Source organism: Nannospalax galili, unplaced genomic scaffold (genome assembly GCF_000622305.1).
Source record: "Nannospalax galili isolate Female #2095 unplaced genomic scaffold, S.galili_v1.0 scaffold2, whole genome shotgun sequence".
Taxonomy (NCBI): Eukaryota; Metazoa; Chordata; class Mammalia; order Rodentia; family Spalacidae; genus Nannospalax; species Nannospalax galili.
In genome coordinates this window covers 345351-354912 of record NW_008348412.1, presented here as the reverse complement: position 1 = coordinate 354912, position 9562 = coordinate 345351, and the positions used below count along the sequence as shown (strand labels likewise).

At 38.5% G+C, this 9562-nt stretch overlaps 1 pseudogene; it reads right to left on the bottom strand.

The window, feature by feature from the left end:
* Positions 1-5742: 5742 nt before the first annotated feature.
* On the bottom strand, positions 5743-6553 carry LOC103743845 (annotated as a pseudogene).
* Positions 6554-9562: the final 3009 nt, after the last annotated feature.

The following is a 9562-nucleotide window of genomic DNA, read 5'->3' as shown; positions in this document are numbered from 1 at the left end:
ATGTATCCCATCTCAGTACAATGCAACAAAGCTTAAAATCAACAGCAAAATAATCTCTAGTATAACATGAAATCATAGAGATTAAGCATCACACTACATAATGGGTTAAAAAAGAAATCAAGAAAGAAAGAAAATGCATCATTTAATTAAATAGTAATGTACAATATCACACAAAATAACTCTGAGAGATGATGACTAACTGGATGAATTACCCAGATCTTCCAAGTTACCATACCCCTGATTTGGCTGCAGCCCGAAGCTCACTGCTCCACAGCGCATATCTTCCCTCCTAGCTAGTCAGAACCAGACCATTCTGTTCCCATATTCACAACTTAGGTCTTGGCTCCTTCCTGCTGAGGCTTCCAAGGAGTGTCTCATTACTAGGGTGAGTTAGCCAGATCTGCAGGGTCACTATCCCATAGCTCTGGGTCCAGCCCCAGTTGCTCTGCTCCATGGTACACAATTTCTCTTCTTAGCTAGCTAGAACCAACCAAGCTGATCCTCATCACACTGATTTGTTCCTAGGTTCCTCATCCTGCTGGAGAGAGCATGACTAACCTGTGTGGAACCATCTAGTCAAAAAACAAGAGGGGAATTTGAAGCACAGACCAGCAAACTACTTCTAATCAGAAATCAGAAAGCAACCTAGGTGTATCAACAATGTAAACAGACTCAAACTTCAACACACAAAGGCAGGCTTGAATTTCATATCAGATACACAACCAACAAAAGAAACCCATATGCACAGGCCACAATACACAAACACAAGTAATATGTAAGATTAAGACAATATGTCCCCACCAAATCCCACCAATACTATAGAAGTGTTCCACAATGAGAACTACTTAGAGGAAACTCAGGAGACAGAAATAAAAAGAACAGTCATAAATGTGATCTAAAAATTCAACAAATTTAAAGAACACACGAATGACTCAAAGAACTCAAAAAAAGATAGGATTAAACTCTTGACTGAAGCTCAAGAAAATGCAAATATATGGATGAATGAAATGACAAAGTTCAGGATTTGAAAAGTGAATTCATGAAAGAGAAATACTGAAGAAAACAAAGTAAAACTGAAATGAGACAGAACTGAAAAACTCAATAAACCAATTTGAAATGCCAGGAAAACCTTCACCAACAGAATAAATAAAACAGAAAACTGAATATCAAGACTGGATGATACATTTGAAGAATTTGACTGCTCAGGAAAAGAATATGAAAATATTTTAAAAAGCAGAGGAATGAAATAGGTAGGAAAGGTGGGACACCATAAAAAGACCAAATATACACATCAAAGTCAGAGAGGCAGAGAAGAAACTCAAGTCAATGGCATTGATCAGGTGACCTGAGAGATTATAGAAGAAAATTTCTCTGAATTAACAGAAGACATACTCATACAGATTCAAAAGGCATACACAGAACACCAAATAGACAGGACTAGAACAAAAATTCACCCAGAACTTCATAGCAGAAACACTTAATACCAAAGAGAGGCTGTATTAGTCAGGGTTCTCCAAAGAAACAGAACCAGTAGAATGAATATATATAGAGATTTATCAGCTTAGCTCACAGGATAGAGTCTGAGTAGTCCAACAATGGCTGCACCACACTGGAAAGGCTGAGAATCTGTAGTCGCTCAGTCCACAAGGCTGCATGTCTCAGTAGTCCCAATCCGGTGCTGAAGGTCTGAAAAATTCCAAAATATCAGCTAGTCTTCAGTCTACAGCAGCAAGACAAACTCACCAGCGAGAGAGAAGGCAAGCTGCAAAAAGCCCTGCATTCTCCTCTGCCTTGGTCTTTTATACTGGCGGCATCAGGAGGTAATGCCCACATTTAGGGTGTGTCTTCTGGCTTTAGATGATTCAATCAAGAAGATCTCTTTCATTTCAGTTAATCTCAGATCCAATCAAGTTGACACCCAGGATTAGCCATCACAGAGGCAAAACTGGATCATATGGTAGATACATTTTTACTTTTTAAAAGTTCTCCACACTGCTTTCCATAGTGGTTGCACAAGATGGTATATACCCAAAGGACTCATCCTACTATAGAAATGCTGTACATTCATTTTTGTTGCTGCTTTTTTTTCTAAATAGCTAATAAATGGAAACAACATAAATATCTTTCAACTGAAAAATGGATAAAGAAAATATGGTACATTTATACAATAGAGTTCTACTCCAATGTAAAGAAAGACAAATTCATGAAATTTGCAGGTAAGTGGATGAAACTCATACTAAATGAAATAACACAGACTCAGAAACACAGGTGATGTATGTCCTCTCTCATTTATGGATCTTAGCATCAAATCCTTGTGAGAATATATCCTGATGTAGCCACAGGAGCCAAAGAAATAGAAAGAAAAGATCAAGTTAAAGGAAAAGAAGGAGCCAGAGAGAGGGGGAATCATAGGAAATAGATGTTACTAAGACAGAAATGGGGAAAAATGGGAGTATTCGAGAAAGATGCCGGGAAGGACATACAAGAAACCATGGGAACAAAGGGGAAGAAGGAAATCAAGGAGTGTCTCTGTGGGGGGGGGGGTAGGAAACAGGTATTATGAAGGGGAAAAGGGGGAAAGTGGGAGTACTTTAACTGGAGAGTGAGGAGGGAGGTTAGGCAGAGAGAGAGAGAGAGAGAGAGAGAGAGAGAGAATAGATAATTAAAGGTTAGGTGGTGTGAAAAAACCAGAGGGAAATGTATCAGCTCAGAAACCTACTGAAAAATACACATACAATATCTCAACATGAGTGCATGTGTAAACCTGAAGGTTATGTAACAAGAAATACAGTGCCTTACAGGAGAAACCTCCCTTCCCTTCTAGGTACACAAACTTAACTTGATAGGCCTTATCATATATGATAGAATGCATCAAATCTGGTGGGGAAGGTTATGGGGGTATGGATAGAGGAGACTGTATATAGTTAAGATGTTTCGTATGAAATTCACAAATTTTCAATAAAAAAATCCTTCAAGAAAGATTTCATTTTTCAATTAAGGGGGGGGTATTTAAATGGGAGGGCAGGTTTGGTTATACAAGGATCTTTGGGGATAAAGGGAAAGAAGGAGTTCAAGAGTGGTGGGACCATAGGACACTGATATTACCAAGGGAGAAATAGGGAAAATGATGACACTTTAAATCAGGAAGCCATATCAGTCCAACAACCTAATGGCAAATTGCACATATAATATCTCTACATGAGTCCATGTGTATAACTGAAAGCTATATAACAAGAAACAGTGCCAGACAGAGAAAACCTTCCTTTGAGTTGTTGGCCAAGGTGGTTCAAGAGACTCCCAAAAGTACACAAGCAATTACCACAACCCTTGATTGTTTCACAGAACTTAAAGTTAAGACCATACTGCTGAAGATAGAACATACTTAAGACACAGGATTTGGAGCAATGGAGCTGAAACTGACCTGGAAGTCATTTCCCCTGAAGGCTAGCTCTCATACCTTTGAAGAGCACTATACAAGGTTTTAAAGGAGAACATCAATCGATGGTCCAATGCTAGCTTCAAGACCAAATAACCACATCAGTGACTGGCACAGCATATGACATTGGTGCAGTTGTGACACTTTTATCTTGTGGTCAATCAACAGCTACCTAATTAGACTAAAAGCCCACTCAATGGGAGGAAATCCATGTGTGGTACTATAAGTATGGCCAAATACACATATCTGTAGAGGGTCTTAGAGAAAACCCCAAGACTGTTACATCCCTAGACTAATTTAATTTCTTACTATGTGCAAAATATGTATCCTTATATTTACAGACAAATGTCCCAGTCACCACTCATCAAAGAAGCTTGTTTTGTAAAAGATAGAGACTACTACAGAATATCACAACTAGTCACACACAGAATGTCTGTGAGTTTCTCAGCCCTAAGTGACATATCTACAATGAAACCTCTACACCTAAGATTCATCAAACATAGCAGAATAAGGGGTATAGAGACTACTGATGCATCTCCCAGCTCTGACCATTGAAGCTTCCTCATGTAACAGAGGGTGATGTGCATAGAATACTACAACTGACCAAATTGTAGAGAATAAGATACTGAAGAATGAATGTCCTTAGATAGGACTCCCATCACCCACCCATGCCTCAGGGACCATTGTGGAAAAGGGGACCAAAAAGATTATAAGAATCAAGGTTTTTCCATGATCATAAGGAAACATTGTCTTCAAGACCTTTGGGAACTTGCTCAAATGAACTTATAGCAATGGTGACAGCATACATAAGACCCACACAAACTCAGTCAGACAAATACCCAACATAGAAGTAGAGAAATGGGCATCAGATTCCAGCCTTAGTTAAGGAACTACTGGCAGCTGTTTACTGCTGGGAGAGAAAGCTGATCTTTTAGTGACTCTAGGTAGGCTGACTAGACTCCAGTGGATGAACTTGCACCGAGGGACATCTGGGTATATAAACATTACTTTATAAGATTTAACATATATGAAAAAAATGCATGAAATATGGTGGTGGGGATGTAGGGGAACCATAGGGCTAGTGAGAGACAGGGTCTTAATATGATTAAAATATATTATATGAAATGAAAAATATTCAATAAAATATACATTGAAGAAAAAGGAATAAATAAACTAAACAAAGTGAGAATACTGTAAATTGCTAGAGAAAAACGTTACATATGAAGAAAATCCCATCAGAATTACAGCTGACTTTTCAATGCAAACTATAAATTCCAAAGGAGACTAGAAAAAAATATACCAAGTTCTGATGATCTTAAATATAAATGCAGACTATTTTATTGAGCAATATTCTCTATTGTCAAAGGGGAAACAAAAATCTTCTATAGTCATATGTGCAAGCTTCAAGTGGCCCGAAAGCCTTGACTTCCCTATATTCATGAATCAACCCTGGCTCTCACAGTCTTTCCACCCCCTCTTCCACAATGGCACCTGAGCCTTGGGTGGGAGAGTTCTGATATGGGAGTCCTATCCACGAACACAAACTCTGCAGTCTCTTATTCTTTAAAAGTTGGTCAGTTGTGGCCTTTTGTGTGCATTACACTATGTTGCATAAGGAAGCTTCACTGGTGAGAACTGAGAGATGCTCTAGCTCTCTCTATACTGCCCTCCAGTCCTGCTGTAGGTGTAGAGGTTCCACTGTAGATATATCACCTAGGACTGGGCATTTTTCAGATGTATATTCTCTGTGTCAAAACAGTTGTGGGATTCTGAAGTAGCCTCCATCTGTTGCAAATGGAAGATTCTTTGATGAGTGCAGGAGCACAGGACCCATGCCTGCTCAATCAGACAAGGGCCCAGAGTAGAACAAGAGAAATGGGTGGCCAGTCTGCCCTAGTATGGGAACTATTGGAGACTGAGTACTACTGCATAAGGGACAGTAGGTATTACCAACAGTCTCTAGATGGGTGGACCAGACTCCAGTGGATGAATTTCCACCAAAAGACATGTGGGTACAAATGCTTGACTGGATAGGACTTAACATGTATAGCTGAATACATGAGGACAGGTGGTGGTGGAGGACATGGATGAGGGAGGGGGTTGTCTAAATTTGATTGAGAACTGTTGTATGAAAGGTACAAAACTCATTTTTTTAGAGCTCTGTAGTGATTTTACCTTTATTTCCTTCACTTTAAGACAATCATGAAATTTCAGTGATTTCTGGGGTGGGGGCAGAAAGAAGGAGGTATTCAGAATGATCATGGCTGTGGCCCAGCTTGCCTGAGGAGGTGGAGGCAAGGCAGGTCTCACTGAGTCAGTTGGAGGAGCACAGGCTGACCCGGTGCCAAGTACGTGATGTTCTGAGAGAAAGCGTGTTGGTAGCTAATGTTCTTGGCAGCTTCCCGCTTGCACAGCTCAGTCAGGCCATTGCCTTCGGTGGCCAGGGAGTTGGTGATCAGCTCAGCTGCCTTGGAGTCGCCCTCAGTAGAGATGATGGCTGCCTTCTGCTGCTGCTCAGTCTTTTCTACCACAAATCTGGCCCTCTCTGCTTCCTGCTGAGCCACCAGCTTGGCTTCCACAGCTTCTGTGAATTCCTTCCTGAAGATCAGAGTGTAAGGGAAACGTCATCCAAGATGAGCCCAAAGGTTGCTGCTCTCTCTGTGAGGCCATTGCTCACTTATCTGGACACCAGCTCTCTTTGGGTGATCAGTTCTCTAGCATGAAAGTGAGCTACCACCAACTTGAGTATTTCTGTGGTGTTAGATGGCAGTACCTGCTCATCACAGTCCTCTCTGATGCTGGTGTAGATCTGAGGAAGCTGGCTTGCAACAGATGAAGAGGATGCATAATGTGATGTTGATGTTCTGAAAATCATTGCTACCAGTGATAACTGGTACGTTCTATGGTTGAGGGCGGCAGTCAAAGGTCATTCGTTCCTCTACCCAAGAAATGAGAAAATGAGTCCTTTCCCCTACCATGATGTCTTGTACCCCACAGTATCAGCCAAAGATGACAAGTGTGTGCCCAGCATCCACATTATACAAGAAAGAGTTCACTGCCTCCTGCAGCTAAGGCCAGGGGGAACTTCCCGATGGACTCAAACACTTTGACAGCCATGTTTCCTTCTGCTGGACACACACCTGCATTCACTCTGACCTCCACATGAATTCTCACTCAATAAAATTCTTTTAAAAAAATCTTGCCTACTATAGACTAAAAGAATTCATATCAACCAAATCAGCACTATAGAGTATAATTGAAGCGCTAAAATAGACTGCAGAAAAGAACGACCATGTCCAAAGTGCAATAGAAAGAAATCACTTGAGGTTTTAATTACATAAACCAAATAGGACCAAGAACGCAAACAGAAAATAAAAAGACAGTAACTAATACACAACTGTCTTTTTTTTTTCCCAAAACATGTCTTTCAATAATAACTGTAGATCTCAATGACCTCATCTCCCCAGTCAAAAGCCACAGACTAGTTGATGGACTAAAAAAAACAAATCTAGCTCTTTTTTTGTCTACAATAAAGTAATCTCACTTTCCAGGATAGGCACTACTTTAGGGTAAAAGAACGGAAAGAAATATTCCAAACAAATGGCACTAAGAAATAAGCAGGCATTGAACTTCTAATATCTGACAAAATAGACTTCAAACAAAAGTTCATCCAAAGAGACAAAGTTACTTCATTCTGATCAAGAGAGCAAATGACCAAGAAGACATAACCATCGTGAATATATAATCAGCAAACTCTGGTGCATACAATTTCATAAAAACAATACTTCAAGACTTCAAGACATAGACTATCCCTAACTCAGTAATAGTACTTGATTACAATATCCACTTTCTCTAATAGACAGTTCAACTGTACAAAGAATAAGTAGAGAAACATCTGAATTAAATAATATCATACATTGAATAGACCTAAAAGACATTTATAGAATATTCTACCCAAACAATGTTTTACTCAGAGTACATATTCTACTCAACATCCCATGGACATTTCTCTAAAATGGACTACATACTAGGGCACAAAACCAACCTCAACAAATACGAAAATTGAAATAATTCCATACATTCTATTAGACCACAATGCAGTAATCCTTAACACTAACATCAAAAGATGCTCTCATAGTTACATGAACTCATGGCAATTAAACAATACATTCCTGAAAAATGAATGAGTCAAAGAAGGGATTAAAAAAGAAATAAAAGTACTTAGGGAACTAAATGAAAATGTTTGTAGGACACAACAAAAACATTGGGATCCATTAAAAAAATCCTAATAAGGGAGCTTTTAGCTCTATTGCCTACATTTAAGAATCTGAAATAATACAAATAAGTGACTTAATGGTAAAAATTAAGAATCTGGAGCAGCAAGAACAAACAAAACCCAAAACCAGCAGATGAGAAGAAATAACATAACATAAATCAGAGCAGAAATAAATGAAATAGAAGTAAATTAAACCACCACTACCACAACAACAACAAAAAAACACAGTGAATCCAAGTGTTGGTTCTGTGTAAAGAAAAAAAGATAAACCTTAACCTAGCTACTCAAAAGTAAGAAAAATCCAAACCAAATCAATGATTCAGAGAAGAGAAGGGAAACACCACAAAACACAGTACAAATATCCAAAATATAAGGGAATTCTTCAAAAGCCTATACTCTTTTACATTTGGAAATCTAAAAGTAATGCATCCTATGTCTTCTTGTTCACTCGTCATTGGCTAGTTGTGAGTTTCTGTGTTATTCATCATCTTCTGCGTAAGGAAACTTTTCTGGTGAGAGTGGAGAGATGCATTCATTTTATGTGTAGACATTGCATTGAAAAATGTGTCACAAGACATCAAAAATGACAACACCAGTGGAAACGATAATATGGCTAGGGGAAATTTCACAAGGTCTTACTCCTAGAAATAGAACTACAGGCAGTCAATGGTAGCTGAAGAAGACATAATTAATTTTTTGAAGGACAAGCTCCCTGATACATAATCCAACACCAAGTGGTTAACTCTAAATGCATGTACAATAGGGCAACACTAACTAAACTCAGCATGGTGTGTGGGTATGTGTGTGTGTCTCTGTGTGTTTGTGTGAATATGTAACAATAATTTCAGAAGAAGAGATTTAATGAATCCCAGAGGAAAAGGGAAAGACATGGGAAGCAATAGATGGGAATAGGGAAGGTTAGAAATGATGTAAATATGCAGTTCTTACGTATGAAATTCACAAATAAATGTCTTAACATTGCAACTCAAGACACTTGAAAAGCAACAACAAATGAAACCCAAACCCAGCAGACAAGAAGAAATAACAAAAACCAGGGCAGAAATTCATGAAACAGAATAAAAGAAAACAAAACAAATAATCAATGATTCCAAGAACTGGTTCTTTGAGAAGATAAACAATATTGATAGACTGCTAGCACAGCTAATGAAAAGAAAGAAAGAGCATCTCCAAATCAACAAAATCAGAGATGAAAGGGGAAACATCACACAGACAACAAAGAGATCCAGAACATTATAAGGGAATACTTTAAAATATTCCTACTAAATTCAAAAACCTAAACAAAATGGATAGGTACCTAAAAGCATGGGAACCACCAAAACTAAACCAAATGGAGATTAGCAGCTTAAACAGATCCATAACACATAAGGAAATTGAAACAGTAATACAAAAACTCCAGACTAAAAAAAGCCCAGGACCAGATGGATTTCCAGCAGAATTCTACCAGATATTTAAAGAAGATCTACATCCAATACTACTTCAGTTATTCAAAAACATAGGAATGGAGGGAGAACTTCCAAATTCCTTCAATGAAACCAGCATCACTCTAAAACCAAAGCCAGATAAAGATACAACCAAAAAAGAAAACTATAGACCCATATCCTTAATGAACATAGATGCAAAAATTATTTACAAAATATTGCAAACTGCATATAGACATACATCAAAAAGATAATCCACCATGATCAAGTTGGCTTTATTCCAGAGATGCAGGGATGGTTCAATATACATAAGTCACTAAAAGTCAAAAATCATATAAATGGCCTCAAAGACAAGAAGCACGTGGTCATCTCAACAGATGTAGAGAATGCCTTTGACAAAACTCAACAAGC